Here is a 14,961-nt window from a genome sequence, read left to right on the forward strand (position 1 = left end):
CGTGTATTTCACACGTTCGTTGGGCAACCCCAAGAGGAAGGTATGATGAGCACAGAAGAAGTTTTCCTCGAAAGAAACCAAGGTTTATCGAACCAGGAGGAGCCAAGAAGCACGTTGAAGGCTGATGGCGGCGGGATGTAGTGCGGCGCAACACCGCAGATTCCGGCGCCAACGTGGAACCCGCACAACACAACCAAGCTACTTTGCCCCAACGAAACAAAGAGGTTGTCAATCTCACCGGCTTGTCAGTAACAAAGGATTAACCGTATTGTGTGGAAGATGATTGTTTGCAGAGAAAACAAGAGAAACAAGTATTGCAAGCAGATTGTATTTCGCAAAGAGAATTGGACCGGGTCCACAGCTCACTAGAGGTGTCTCTCCCATAAGACGAACAAGCATGTTGGGTGAACAAATTACAAGCTTGGGCAATTGACAAATAAAGAGAGCATGACAATGCACATACATGATCATGATGAGTATAGTGAGATTTAATTTGGGCATTACGACAAAGTACATATGACCGCCATCCAACCGCATCTATGCCTAAAAAGTCCACCTTCAGAGCTATCATCCGAACCCCTCTCCGCAGATAAGTTGCAAGCACCGTACAATTGCATTAAGTATGGTGCGTAATGTAATCAACAACTACATCCTCGAGACATAGCATCAATCTTCGGATTTAATACCCTTTGATGCGTGTAGTTGACACGTCCGTTGGGAACCCCAAGAGGAAGGTGTGATGCGCACAGCAGCAAGTTTCCCTCAGTAGGAAACCAAGGTTTATCGAACCAGTAGGAGTCAAGAAGCACGTTGAAGGTTGATGGCGGCGGAGTGTAGTGCGGCGCAACACCAGGGATTCTGGCGCCAACGTGGAACTCGCACAGCACAATCACAGAACTTTGCCCCAACGTAACGATGAGGTTGTCAATCTCACCGGCTTGCTGTAAACAAAGGATTAGATGTATAGTGTGGATGATGATGGTTGTTTGCGAAGAACAGTAAAGAACAATTGCAGTAGATTGTATTTCAGATGTAAAGAATAGGACCGGGGTCCACGGATCACTAGTGGTGTCTCTCCCATAAGATAGCAGATGTTGGGTGAACAAATTACGGTTGGGCAATTGACAAATAAAGAAGGCATAACAATGCACATACATATATCATGATGAGTACTATGAGATTTAATCGGGGCATTACGACAAAGTACATAGACCGCTATCCGAGCATGCATCTATGCCTAAAAGTCCACCTTCGAGGTTATCATCCGAACCCCTTCCAGTATTAAGTTGTAAACAACAGACAATTGCATTAAGTATGGTGTGTAATGTAATCAACACAAATATCCTTATACAAAGCATCAATGTTTTATCCCTAGTGGCAACAGCACATCCACAACCTTAGAACTTTCTGTCACTGTCCCAGATTTAATGGAGGCATGAACCCACTATCGAGCATAAATACTCCCTCTTGGAGTCACAAGTATCAACTTGGCCGAGCCTCTACTAGCAACGGAGAGCATGCAAGAACATAAATAACATATATGATAGATTGATAATCAACTTGAAATAGTATTCAATATTCATCGGATCCCAACAAACACAACATGAAGGATTACAAATAGATGATCTTGATCATGATAGGCAGCTCACAAGATCTAACATGATAGCACAATGAGGAGAAGACAACCATCTAGCTACCGCTATGGACCCATAGTCCAGGGGTGAACTACTCACACATCGATCCGGAGGCGATCATGGCGATGAAGAGACCTCCGGGAGATGATTCCCCTCTCCCGGCGAGGTGCCGGAGGCGATCTCCTGAATCCCCCCGAGATGGGATTGGCGGCGGCGGCGTCTCTGGAAGGTTTTCCGTATCGTGGCTCTCGGTACTGGGGTTTCGCGACGAAGGCTTTAAGTAGGCGGAAGGGCAGGTCAAGGGGCGTCACGAGGGACCCACACAACAGGGCCGCGCGGCCAGGGCCTGGGCCGCGCCGCCCTTGCGTGTCGTCACCTCGTGGCCCCACTTTGTTTCCTCTCCGGTCTTCTGGAAGCTTCGTGCAAAAATAGGTCCCTGGGCGTTGATTTCGTCCAATTCCGAGAATATTTCCTTACTAGGATTTCTGAAATCAAAAACAGCAGAAAACAGCAACTGGCTCTTCGGTATCTCGTCAATAGGTTAGTGCCGGAAAATGCATAAATATGACATATAATGTGTATAAAACATGTGAGTATCATCATAAAAGTAGCATGGAACATAAGAAATTATAGATACGTTTGGGACGTATCAAGCATCCCCTAAGCTTAGTTCCTACTCGCCCTCGAGTAGGTAAACGATAACAAAGATAATTTCTGAAGTGACATGCTATCATAATCTTGATCATACTATTGTAAAGCATATGAGATGAATGCAGAGATTCGAAGCAATGATGAAGATAATGAGTAAACAAATGAATCATATAGCAAAGACTTTTCATGAATAATACTTTCAAGACAAGCATCAATAAGACTTGCATAAGAGTTACTCATAAAGCAATAAATTCAAAGTAAAGGCATTGAAGCAACACAAAGGAAGATATAAGTTTCAGCGGTTGCTTTCAACTTCAACATATATATCTCATGGATAATTGTCAACACAAAGTAGTATAACAAGTGCAATAAGTAAACATGTAAGAATCAATGCACACAGTTGATACAAGTGTTTGCTTCTAAGATAGAATGAATAGGCAAACTGACTCATCAATAAAGTAGAATATAGGCCCTTCACAGAGGGAAGCATTGATTACTATATTTGTGCTAGAGCTTTTCATTTTGAAAACAAGAAACAATTTTGTCAACGGTACTAATAAAGCATATGTGTTATGTGTAAGATATCCTATAAGTTGCAAGCCTCATGCATAGTATACTAATAGTGCTCGCACCTTGTCCTAATTAGCTTGGATTAACACGGATTATCATTGCATAGCATATGTTTCAACCAAGTGTCACAAAGGGGTACCTCTATGCCGCCTGTACAAAGGTCTAAGGAGAAAGCTCGCATTGGATTTCTCGCTTTTGATTATTCTCAACTTAGACATCCATACTGGGACAACATAGACAACAGATAATGGACTCCTCTTTAATGCATAAGCATTCAACAACAGTTAATATTCTCATAAGAGATTGAGGATTAGTTGTCCAAACTGAAACATCCACCATGAATCATGGCTTTAGTTAGCGGCCCAATGTTCTTCTCTAACGAGTATGCATACTCAAACCATTTGATCATGAAAATCGCTCTTACTTCGGACAAGACGAACATGCATAGCAACTCACATGATATTCAACAAAGGTAAAGTTGATGGCGTCCCCAGAAAACATGGTTACCGCTCAACAAGCAACTTATTAAGAAATAAGACACATAAGTACATATTCTTCACCACAATAGTTTTTAAGCTATTTGTCCCATGAGCTATATATTGCAAAGACAAAGAATAGAATTTTTAAAGGTAGCACTCAAGTAATTTACTTTGGAATGGCGGAGAAATACCATGTAGTAGGTAGGTATGGTGGACACAAATGGCATGGTTATTGGCTCAAGGATTTGGATGCACGAGAAGAATTCCTCTCAATACAAGGCTAGGCTAGCAAGGTTGTTTGAAGCAAACTCAAGTATAAAAGGTGCAGCAAAGCTCACATATGAACATATTGTAGGTATTATAAGACTTTATATTGTCTCCTTGTTGTTCAAACACCTCAACCGAGAAAATATCTAGACTCTAGAGATCAATCATGCAAACCAAATTTTAACAAGCTCTATGTAGTTATTCATTAATGAGTACAAGCTACATGATGCAAGAGCTTAAACAAGATCTATATGAGCACAACAATTGCCAAGTATCACATTATTCAAGACATTAAACCATTTACCACATGCGGCATTTTCCGTTTCCAACCATATAGCAATGAATGAAATAGTCCAACTTTCGCAATGAACATTAAAGATAAAGCTAAGAACACATGTGTTCATACGAAACAGCGGAGCGTGTCTCTCTCCCAAACAAAGAATGCTAGGATCCGATTTATTCAAACAAAAACAAAAACAAAAACAAACAGACGCTCCAAGTAAAGCACATAAGATGTGACGGAATAAAAATATAGTTTCACTAGAGGAACCCGATAAGTTGTCGATGAAGAAGGGATGCCTTGGGCATCCCCAAGCTTAGACGCTTGAGTCTTCTTAAAATATGCAGGGATGAACCACGGGGGCATCCCCAAGCTTAGACTTTTCACTCTTCTTGATCATATTGTATCATCCTCCTCTCTTGACCCTTGAAAACTTCCTCCACACCAAACTCGAAACAAACTCATTAGAGGGTCAGTGCATAATTCATATATTCAGAGGTGACATAATCATTCTTAACACTTCTGGACATTGCACAAAGCTACTGAAAGTTAATGGAACAAAGAAATCCATCAAACATAGCAAAACAGGCAATGCGAAATAAAAGGCAGAATCTGTCAAAACAGAACAGTTCGTAAAGACGAATTTTAAAGAGGCACCAGACTTGCTCAGATGAAAATGCCTAAATTGAATGAAAGTTGTGTACATATCTGAGGATCACGCACGTAAATTGGCAGATTTTTTTAATTTTTCTACAGAGACTACTGCTCAAATTCGTGACAGCAAGAAATCTGTTCCTACGCAGTAATCCAAATCTAGTATTGGCTTTACTATCAAAGACTTTACTTGGCACAACAATGCAATAAAATAAAGATAAGGAGAGGTTGCTACAGTAGTAACAACTTCCAAGACTCAAATATAAAATAAAGTGCAGAAGTAAAATAATGGGTTGTCTCCCATAAGCGCTTTTCTTTAACACCTTTCAGCTAGGCGCAGAAAGTGTATATCAAGTATTATCAAGAGACGAAGCATCAACATCATAATTTGTTCTAATAATAGAATCATAAGGTAACTTCATTCTCTTTCTAGGTAAGTGTTCCATACCTTTCTTGAGAGGAAATTGATATTTAATATTACCTTCCTTCATATCAATGGTGGCACCAACAGTTCGAAGAAAAGGTCTTCCCAATATAATGGGACAAGATGCATTGCATTCAATATCCAAGACAACAAAATCAACGGGGACAAGATTATTGTTAACCATAATACGAACATTATCAATCCTCCCCAAAGGTTTCTTTATAGCATTATCAACAAGATTAACATCCAAATAACAATTCTTCAATTGTGGCAAGTCAAGCATATCATAAATTTTCTTAGGCATAACAGAAATACTTGCACCAAGATCACATAAAGCATTACAATCAAAATCATTGACCCTCATCTTAATGATAGGCTCCCAACCATCTTCTAACTTCCTAGGAATAGAAGTCTCAAGTTTTAGTTTCTCCTCTCTAGCTTTTATGAGAGCATTTGTAATATGTTTTGTAAAGGCCAAATTTATAGCACTAGCATTGGGGCTTTTAGCAAGTTTTTGTAAGAACTTTATAACTTCAGAGATGTGACAATCATCAAAATCTAAACCATTATGATCTACAGCAATGGGATCATTATCCCCAATATTTTGAAAAATTTCGACGAGTTTTATCAATTTCAGCAGTTTTAGCAGTTTCAGGCAATTTTGCACGCTTTGCACTAGGAGTAGTAACATTGCCAACACCAATTATTTTACCATTGATAGTAGGAGGTGTAGAAACATCTGAATCATTAACATTACTAGTGGTGGTAATAGTCCAAACTTTAGCTACATTATTCTCTTTAGCTAGTTTTTCATTTTCTTCTCTTTCCCACCTAGCATGCAATTCAGCCATCAATCTAATATTCTCATTAATTCGAACTTGGATGTCATTTGCTGTAGTGACAATCTTATTATCAATATCCTTATTAGGCATAACTTTCAATTTTAAAAGATCAACATCAGAGGCAAGTCTATCAACCTTAGAAGCAAGAATATCAATTTTATCAAGCTTTTCCTCAACAGATTTGTTAAAAGCAGTTTGTGTACTAATAAATTCTTTAAGCATGGCTTCAAGACCAGGGGGTACACTCCTATTATTGTTGTAAGAATTCCCATAAGAATTACCATAACTATTACCATTAGCAGAAGGATATGGCCTATAGTTATTACACAAATTATTCCTATAAGCATTGTTGTTGAAATTATTATTTTTAATGAAGTTCACATCAACATGTTCTTCTTGGGCAACCAATGAAGCTAAAGGAACATTATTAGGATCAACATTAGATCTACCATTCACAAGCATAGACATAATAGCATCAATCTTATCACTCAAGGAGGAGGTTTCTTCAACAGAATTTACCTTCTTACCTTTTGGAGCTCTTTCCGTGTGCCATTCAGAGTAATTTGTCATCATATCATCAAGAAGATTTGTTGCCGCCCCCAAAGTGATGGACATAAAGGTACCTCCAGCAGCTGAATCCAATAGGTTCCGCGAAGAAAAATTCAATCCTGCATAAAAGGTTTGGATGATCATCCAAGTAGTCAGTCCACGGGTTGGGCAATTCTTTACCAAAGATTTCATTCTCTCCCATGCTTGAGCAACATGTTCATTATCTAATTGCTTAAAATTCATTATGCTACTTCTCAAAGATATAATTTTAGCGGGAGGATAATATCTACCAATAAAAGCATCCTTACATTTAGTCCATGAATCAATACTATTTCTAGGCAGAGATAGCAACCAATCTTTAGCTTTTCCTCTTCAGGAGAAAGGAAACAATTTTAATTTTATAATGTCACCATCTACATCCTTATACTTTTGCATTTCACATAGTTCAACAAAATTATTAAGATGGGCAACAGACATCATCGGAACTAACGCCAGAAAATTGCTCTCTCATAACAAGATTCAAGTAAAGCGAGGTTTAATTTCAAAGAATTCTCGCTGTAGTAGCGAGGTGGAGCAATAGGTGTGCATAGGAAATCATTATTATTTGTGCTAGTGAAGTCACACAACTTAGTATTTTCAGGAGTACCCATTTTAGAAGTAGTAAATAAAGCAAACTAAATAAAGTAAATGCAAGTAACTAATTTTTTTGTGTTTTCAATATAGAGAACAAGACAGTAAATAAAGTAAAACTAGCAACTAATTTTTTGTGTTTTTGATATAAGAGCAAACAAAGCAATAAATAAAATAAAGTAAAGCAAGACAAAAACAAAGTAAAGAGATTGGAAGTGGAAGACTCCCCTTGCAGCGTGTCTTGATCTCCCCGGCAACGGCGCCAGAAATTTGCTTGATGCGTGTAGTTGACACGTCCGTTGGGAACCCCAAGAGGAAGGTGTGATGCGCACAGCAGCAAGTTTCCCTCAGTAAGAAATCAAGGTTTATCGAACCAGTAGGAGTCAAGAAGCACGTTGAAGGTTGATGGCGGCGGAGTGTAGTGCGGCGCAACACCAGGGATTCCGGCGCCAACGTGGAACCCGCACAACACAATCACGAGAACTTTTCCCCAACGTAACGGTAAGGTTGTCAATCTCACCGGCTTGTCGTAAACAAAGGATTAGATGTATAGTGTGGATGATGATGGTTGTTTGCGAAGAACGAGTAAAGAACAATTGCGGTAGATTGTATTTCAGATGTAAAGAATAGGACCGGGGTCCACGGATCACTAGTGGTGTCTCTCCCATAAGATAGCGGATGTTGGGTGAACAAATTACGGTTGGGCAATTGACAAATAAAGAAGGCATAACAATGCACATACATATATCATGATGAGTACTATGAGATTTAATCAGGGCATTACAACAAAGTACATAGACCGCTATCCGAGCATGCATCTATGCCTAAAAAGTCCACCTTCGAGGTTATCATCCGAACCCCTTCCAGTATTAAGTTGTAAACAACGAGACAATTGCATTAAGTATGGTGCGTAATGTAATCAACACAAATATCCTTAGACAAAGCATCGATGTTTTATCCCTAGTGGCAACGAGCACATCCACAACCTTAGAACTTTATCTGTCATCGTCCCAGATTTAATGGAGGCATGAACCCACTATCGAGCATAAATACTCCCTCTTGGAGTCACAAGTATCAACTTGGCCAGAGCCTCTACTAGCAACGGAGAGCATGCAAGAACATAAATAACATATATGATAGATTGATAATCAACTTGACATGGTATTCAATATTCATCGGATCCCAACAAACACAACATGAAGGATTACAAATAGATGATCTTGATCATGATAGGCAGCTCACAAGATCTAACATGATAGCACAATGAGGAGAAGACAACCATCTAGCTACTGCTATGGACCCATAGTCCAGGGTGAACTCCTCACACATCGATCCGGAGGCGATCATGGCGATGAAGAGACCTCCGGGAGATGATTCCCCTCTCCGGCAGGGTGCCATAGGCGATCTCCTGAATCCCCCGAGATGGGATTGGTGGCAGCGGCGTCTCTGGAAGGTTTTCCGTATCGTGGCTCTCGGTACTGGGGGTTTCGCGACGAAGGCTTTAAGTAGGCGAAAGGGCAGGTCAAGGGGCGTCACGAGGGACCCACACAACAGGGCCGCGTGGCCAGGGCCTGGGCCGCGCCGCCCTGGCGTGTCGTCGCCTCGTGGCCCCACTTCGTTTCCTCTCCGGTCTTCTAGAAGCTTCGTGCAAAAATAGGACCCTGGGCGTTGATTTCGTCCAATTCCGAGAATATTTCCTTACTAGGATTTCTGAAACCAAAAACGGCAGAAAACAAGAATCGGCTCTTCGGCATCTCGTCAATAGGTTAGTGCCGGAAAATGCATAAATATGACATATAATGTGTATAACATGTGAGTATCATCATAAAAGTAGCATGGAACATAAGAAATTATAGATACGTTTGGGACGTATCACCCTTCTCTTTAAGAGATTTCTTGGCTTCCCTCATATCTTCATCATTTAATTTAATCATACCCCTCTTCTTCAATATTGGTGTCGGGGTTGGTTCAGGTGTAGACCAATCATCATGATTCCGGCCTATTCTAGCCAATAATTCTTCGAGCGTCGTCCGGAGTTCTTTTCCTGAAAACACAACCAGCACAACTATCCGGTATGCCCTAGACTGAATGGTTAGTCCACTATAAAATATATCAAGTAAATCATGCTTTTCCAAATCATGTTCGAGCCGAGCTCTAATAAGAGAGCAAAATCTCGCCCAAGCCTCGGGCAATTTCTCTCCATCTTCCCGATCAAAATTATAAATTCTCTCGCAAAGCAATATGTTGAGCACTAGCGGGAAAGTATTTCCGGAAGAAAACATCAAGCAATTCTTTTGGACTATTAATAGAATCGGGTGGCAAACTATTATACCAAGTTTTAGCATCATCCTTTAATGAGAAAGGGAAAATTTTAGCAACGAAATAAGTACGCTTCTTAACATCACCAGAAAACAAGCTACTCAGAGTAGACAGCTCAATCATGTGTTCTACAACACTTTCTTTTTCAGTACCACAAAAAGGTGTTTTCTCAACAATAGATATATGAGATAAATCAAGAGAAAAATCATAATCCTTATCCTTAATGTTTATAGGAGATGTGGAAAATTTAGGATTAGGAGACAGTTTATATCTAACAGTATGTTGTGCAAGCAACTTTTTAATTTTTCTTGCATCAGTAGTAGCATTGCATTTATCAATAAAATCATCATCAAGTTCTACATAATCTTCATCAAGATCATCACTAGAGTATTCAACGGACTCGGTGAATTAACAGTGTAGCAGCATTTTCATTAGGAGTTTCGAGTACTTTCAATTTGTCTAGACCTAGCAATTGTAGCATCTAGAAAAGATCCCAATGAACCATCATTATCAAGCACAGCGAAGCATCATCAAAATTATAAGAGGAATTTTCAGATCTAGTAGAAGTACCAGCATGTGAAGCTTGTGGTGGTGAAACAAGTTTATCTATCACAGATGGTGAATCAAGAGCAGCAGAGGTACTCAGAGTTGTACATTTTCTTGTAGTGGATGGTAATATGGTGACTTTAGGATCGCGAGGTTTACCCATGATGGAGAATTTGCAGCGAACAATATTAATCCAAGCGAACTTCCAAATAAAGCTATGCTCCCCGGCAACGGCGCCAGAAAATAGTCTTGATGACCCACAAGTATAGGGGATCGCAACGATCTTCGAGGGAAGTAAAACCCAATTTATTGATTCGACACAAGGGGAGACAAAGAATAGTTGAAAGCCTTAACAACGGAGTTGTCAATTCAGCTGCACCTGGAAACAGACTTGCTCGCAAGAGTTTATCGATAGTAACAGCTTTATAGCGATAGCAGATAGTGAAATAACGACAGACAGAGTAACAAAGACAGCAGTAGTGATTATAGTAAACAGCAGGATTAAAAATACTGTAGGCACAGGGATGGATGAACGGGCGTTGCATGGATGAGAGAAACTCATGTAACAATAAAGGCAAGGCATTTGCAGATAATAATAAAACGGTGTCCAAGTACTAATCAATCAATAGGCATGTGTTCCATATTTAGTCGTACGTGCTCGCAATGAGAAACTTGCACAATATCTTTTGTCCTACCAGCCGGTGGCAGCCGGGCCTCTAGGGAATCTACTGGAAATTAAGGTACTCCTTTTAATAGAGCACCGGAGCAAAGCATTAACACTCCGTGAACACATGTGATCCTCATATCATCGCCTTCCCCTTCGGTTGTCCCAATTTCTGTCACTTTGGGGCCTCGGGTTCCGGACAACAATACGTGTATACAACTTGCGGGTAAGATCATAAAGCAATGAATATCATCATGAATTGATAACATGTTCAGATCTGAGATCATGGCACTCGGGCCCTAGTGACAAGCATTAAGCATAACAAGTTGCAACAATATCATAGAAGTACCAATTACGGACACTAGGCACTATGCCCTAACAATCTTATGCTATTACATGACCAATCTCATCCAATCCCTGCCATCCCCTTCAGCCTACAGCGGGGGAATTACTCACACATGGATGGGGGAAACATGGCTGGTCGATGGAGAGGCGTCGGTGGTGATGATGGCGATGATCTCCTCCAACTCCCCGTCCCGGCGGAGTGCCAGAACGGAGTTTCTGGTCCCGAGACGGAGTTTCGCGATGGTGGCGGCGTACTGGATGGTTTCTGGCGACTTCGACTTCTCGTCTCGCGTTTTTAGATCGAAACCCTTAAGTAGTCCAGAGAGGGGCGTCAGAGGCCAGCCGAGGGGGCCACACACTAGGGCGGCGCGCCCCCCTCCAGGCCGCGCCGGCCTAGTGTCTGGGGGGCCTGGGCCTCCCCCAGGCCTGCCCTTCTGGCTCCGTGATTCTTCTGGAAAAATAGGCCCTTTGACATAATTTCCGAGGATTTTCCTGAAAGTTGAATTTCTGCACAAAAATGAGACACCAGAGCAATTCTGCTGAAAACAGCGTTAGTCCGTGTTAGTTGTATCCAAAATACACAAATTAGAGGCAAAACAATAGCAAAAGTGTTCGGGAAAGTAGATACATTTTGGACGTATCATGGTCCTGCTTCTTCTTGTGGTGTATGTTGTGTCTTCGTCCTCGGATTCTTCCATCATTGGATCTCCGACATGTCCTTCGAAGTCTTCCTCATTGGTGACTCCATCCATTCCGATGATGGTCCTCTTGCCTCTCCTCACGATAAAACGGCTAGGCCTGGATGGGTTGATTATGAAGAAGCATTGGTCCACGTGTTTACCCATGGCTCATTTTGCACGGTGGCGTTCGTGGAATTTGATTTGTTGGCTTCGGGTAGAAACATGGTGGTGAAATACCGGTCTTCTTTTGTGACGCTCTTACCCCATCTGATACAGAACATCGGCACTTTCTCCCTGGCGTAGCTAAGCTCCCAGATTTCCTCGATCCTTCCATAGTATCTAGTCTTTACGTCACCCGTATAGGATTCCATCGTTACCCTTGAGTTCTGGTAAATGTTGTTCTTGTCTTTTTCTTCCGTGTAGAATGTGTACCCGTTGATATCGTACGCTTGGTAAGTCATGATGTTGGGCGCGGGGCCATGTGACAAGGTCAATACTACTTTATCGTCGTCACAATCCATTGGTTGGGGATTAGCATCAATGTGGTCTTTGAACCAGCGCGCGAAAGAGGAGTTGTGCTCTCTGAATATTTCTGCTTCTTCATCGGCTTGCCACTGTTCTCTATCATGGATTTGTGATCTTTCAACCAAGGATCGATCAAGTCAATGTGTTGTAGCGCTACTAAGTTGGCCTTGTCAAAGTCGGAAGTTCGACCAAACATGTGCATGTGCAGTTACTTCCTTCCATTTTTGTGGCCTACTCCCTCAAACCTGCAGAGGTGCTTGTTTTGAGGCAAACCAACAGGGTCCTCGATGTCTAGATAATTTGTGCAGAAAGAGATGCACTCTTCGGTGAGCCAGCCCTGGACGATGCTTCCATTCGGATGCGACCTGTTATGAACGTATCCTTTAATGACCACATTCATTCTTTCAAACGGCATCATGTTGTGTAGGAATGGCGGCCCTAGATTGGTGATATCATCCATGATATGGACCAACAGATGGACCATCACGTCAAAGAATGCAGGCGGGAAGTACATCTCAAGCTCACATAGGCACCACGATCTCTTCCTGGAGCCTTGCGAGTTTCTTCACGCTTATCGACTTCCAAGTTATGACGTCGAAGAAGTTACAGAGCCCAATCAGCATTGCACGGACATGGTCATCCATTATACCCCGGATTGCAACGGGAAGAATCTGCGTCATCATCACGTGACAGTCATGAGACTTCATGCCGCTGAAGTTTCGTTTCTTGGGGTCCATGTATCTGCTTATTAGCCATGAGTAACCGAAGGGCACTCTGACTTCTAGATGGCAATTGAAAAATTGATCGACCTCAGCCGGACTAAAAGTGAAGCAGGAGGGGGGCAGTAATAGTCTTGCTGCTTAATCCTTTTGCGCTTCTGACTGCCGTCCGTCCCCTCCTCCGATTGTCCGTCTTGGGTCGGCGGGATCTGAAGCTCTTCCCTGATGCCCAAAACTTTTAGGTCGTGTCTTGCTTTCTGCGCATTTTTGGTCCGGTCCGGCATGTTGAGAAGAGTGCCAAGCAAGCTCTTGCACACGTTCTTTGTGATATGCATGACATCAAGGTAGTGAGGTGTATCGAGAATTTTCCAGTACGGCAAGTCCCAAAACACGAACCTCCTTTTCCATTCACCCATGAGCGGCGTCGTTGCCTTTTTCTTCTTCTCTCCGGGCTTTTGACGAATCATTCCCGGCGCAGGGCACTCCTTCCAACCTTTCAGTAATGTATCGATCTCTTCGCCGCTCCTCTTACGTGGAGGTCCTCGGGGCTCATCTGTACCATCGAACAGATCTCCACGCTTTCTCCACGGATCAGTCTTGTGTAACCACCTTCGATGCCCCATATAAACGGTTTTCGAAGAGCCGGGATTCTTACCAAGCTGCAAAAACACCGTCTCTTCCATGCACCTGACACATGCCTTATGTCCATGGCACACCTGGCACACAATATAACTGTATCCGAGGTAGTCCTGCACCGTCGTGATCAACGCGGCTCTCAAAGGGAAATATTCTTTCGCTATGGCGTCCCATGTATCTACCCCTTCCTCCGCCCACAACGTTTCAAGCTCCTCCTTTAATAGTTCGAGATACATGTTGATATCGTTTCTTGGTTGTGTCGGCCCTTGAATTAGCATACTCATCTGTATGTACTTCATCTTCATGCACAGCCAGGGCGGGAGGTTGTAGATCCATACAAACATGGGGCATGTGCTATGTGTGCTGCTTTAGTTTTCAAACGGATTGAATCCGTCCATTCTCGCACCCAACCCGATGTTTCTGGGATCTGCCCTGAAACTTATGAATCCAATGTATAATGCTTTCCACTGGCTTGCATCTGAAGGGTGTGTTAGCACTGGGTGTTTAATCCGCTCTACATCATTCAGCACTGCCTCCTTTCTTTCAGCGTGCCAGCGCATGAGGTTTGCTTCCTTGCGGTCCGCGTAGAACCGTTGCAGCCGGGGGGCGAGCGGGAAGTACCACACAACTTTCCGAGGAGCTTTCTTCTTCCCTTTCTTGTACCGTTCAGCATCACACAACGGACATTTGGTCTTGTCCACGTGCTCCTTGCGATAAATGATACAGTTGTTGATGCAGGCGTGATATTTTTCGTGGGGTAAGTCGAGAGGGCACGTGATTCTCTTGGCCTCGGCTAGACTACCAGGATACGTGTTCCCGGTAGGAAGGAGATCTTTCAAGTATTCCAGAATGTCATCGATGCTTGTGTCCGTCCATCCGTGTTTCGCCTTCATCTGCAGCACATCGAGCGCTACTCTCAAGCGGGACTCCTCCAACCCGCGACCTGAGTCGTACAGCGGGGTATTCGAGTCTGTCTCTAGTTGCTCAAGATTTGATTTGGCGCCTTTCGTCTTTTCGAGAAGCAGATCTTGAAGATGAGGGTCCCGCACGACTGAAGCTAGCGGCACCTCTTCGTCGTCGTCAAGGTTATTGTCCGCATCTTCAACATTTTGTTCATCATGATACTGATCTGCATTGTCCTATGCGACAAACTCTTCATCGTCATGATTATCATGATGCCCTCCTTCTTGCCGGCCATTACCACCTCCTGTCGTCGCCCCATTGACCTCCGCGCCATCATCACTCATCCATTGAGTGTGTCCATGCATGAAACCATTAGTGAGCAGGTGCCCCTGCAATTTGCCTAGGGGTCAAACCATTTCCCTAGTTTGCATTTTCGACACGGACACAATACCACCATGAGGTCATTTTCATACATGTCGGCGATCGCGTGTTTCAGATATCTTATCACGACGCTTTCCCTCATCTTGATGACCATTATCACCTGCACGGCAAGATATATAATTGATTAGAACCATGCATCCGTCGGTAGTTTTCACGGAAAATATCGGCATGACCTTCCTACACAGTAGGACATAGGAGCGCTA

This window comes from Lolium rigidum, chromosome 3 (assembly GCF_022539505.1).
Source record: "Lolium rigidum isolate FL_2022 chromosome 3, APGP_CSIRO_Lrig_0.1, whole genome shotgun sequence".
NCBI lineage: Eukaryota > Viridiplantae > Streptophyta > Magnoliopsida > Poales > Poaceae > Lolium > Lolium rigidum.